We start from the raw sequence: 2,152 nt of genomic DNA, 5'->3' as shown, positions 1-2,152 counted from the left end.
CTTTAGTGCCACTGTAAAATGAAAATAATGAAAAGTTAGGTGTGCTTCTAAGGACTTAAATTTCAACTCTTCAAATGAAAATATCCTTACATAATCTTCCAGTATTAATTACTGGCCATATAAGTGTACATTCAAATGTAGGAGTTTAATTTGCACAACTGTTGTGCATCCTGTTTTGTTCAGCTCTATTTTTAAGGTAATTGATACATCTTGAGATTCTTGTTGTGTTTTTTTTTTCATTAAAGATTTTATTTATTTATTTTTTCCACTTATTTTTATTACTTGGAGGCTAATTCTTGTTTTTGAATGTTCATTTTCTTTCAGGAAAAGAAAAGAAAACAACAACAAAAGGGCACCTTTCTACTTTCCTTTTTAAAATTTCCTCTTTGACCCATGTGTTATTTTGCAATATATTAATTTTTTAGAGTTTTATGGTATTGATTCTAAATTGCTTAAATCTATTGAATCACCTTACATAACCCAGGATAAGGTCTATAAATCTCTATATTCACCTGAGAAAAATGTGCATTTTGCTATCATTAGGTGATCCATAAATGTTAATCATGTCAAGTTGGTTAATAGTGTTCCTCTTATCCTTGTCTACCTCTTATCTAAATTATTGATACAGAAAGAGAGGAATTGAAATCTCTGTAAATGTTATTGAAATGTTTATTTCTCCTTACAGTCCTATCATTTATTGTTTCCTGTAATTTGTAACTCTAGTTGTAGGTACATTAATACTAACACAGTTACATATCTTTTTCCTTTCACAGATTTTCATTTTAAATATATTTTTGTCTTTACATTTGAAATATGTTTCTTGTGGCAACATAGAGTTGAATCTTTCTTTTTTTGTCTAGTCAAAAACTGACTTTAATTGAATTGTATAAACAATATACATTTAAAGAGACGATTAATGTTGTTAATGGTAAAGACATAATAGAAGCAAAAGAGATCAAGAAGAGATGGAAAGAATACACAGAAAAACTGTACAAAAAAGATCTTAATAAGCCAGATAACCATGATGGTGTAGTCTCACACAGAGCAAGACATTCTGGAATGTGAGGTTAGGTGGGCTTTAAGAAGCGGTGCTGGCAATAAAGCTAATGGGTGCAATGGAATTCCAGCAGAGCTATTCAAAACCCTAAAAGATGATACTATCAAAGTATTGCATTCAATATGTCAGCAAATCTATAAGACCCTTAAGTGGCCACAGAACTGGAAAAGTCAATCCTCATCTCAATTCCCAAGAAAGACAGTCTTCTAATATTCAAACTACTGGATAATTGCATTCATCTCCCATTCTAGTAAGGCTATGCTCAAAATCCTCCAAGTTGGGCCTTAGCATTATGTGAGCCAAGATGTTCAAGTTGGCTTTAAATAAAACAGAAGAACCAGAGGTCAAATTGCCAGCATTCATTGGGTCATAAAGAAAGCATGTGAATTCCAGAAAAACAACTACTTCTGTTTTATTGATTACCCTAAAGACTTTGACTGTGTGGATCATAACAAACTGTGGAAAACTCTTAAAGAGATGGGAATACCAGACTCTCTTACCTGTCTCTTGAGAAACCTGTATGTGGATCAAGAAGCAATAGTTAGAACCCTGTAAGGAACAACTGACTGATTCAGGATTGAAAAAGGTCTACCACAAGGTTGCTATTTTCACCCTGTTTATTTAAATTATATGTAGAGTATATCGTGAGAAATGCCAGTCTGGATGAGTTACAAGCTGGAATCAAGATTGCCGGGAGAAATATCAACAATCTCAGATATGTGGATGATACCATTCTAACGGCAGAGAGCAAAGAGGAACTAAAGATCCTCTTGATGAGGGTGATGTAGGAGAGTGAAAACCCTGGCTTACAACTCAATATTAAAAAACTAAGATGATGGCATCCAGTCCCATCATTTCATGGCAAATAGAAGGGGAAAATGTGGGAGCAATGACAGATTTCCTCTTCTTGGACTGTAAATTCACTGAAGATTGTGACTGCAACCATGAAATTACAAGACAATTGCTTCTTGGCAGGAAAGTTATGGCAAACCTAAACAAAGATGTCACTTTGCCCACAAAGATATATATAGTCAAGGCTATGGTCTTTCCAGTAGTCATGTACTGATGTCAGAACTGGACAATAAAGAAGGCAGA

The sequence above is a fragment of the Cervus elaphus genome, chromosome 1, assembly GCF_910594005.1.
Source record: "Cervus elaphus chromosome 1, mCerEla1.1, whole genome shotgun sequence".
Taxonomy (NCBI): Eukaryota; Metazoa; Chordata; class Mammalia; order Artiodactyla; family Cervidae; genus Cervus; species Cervus elaphus.
This window is presented reverse-complemented; position numbering follows the sequence as displayed.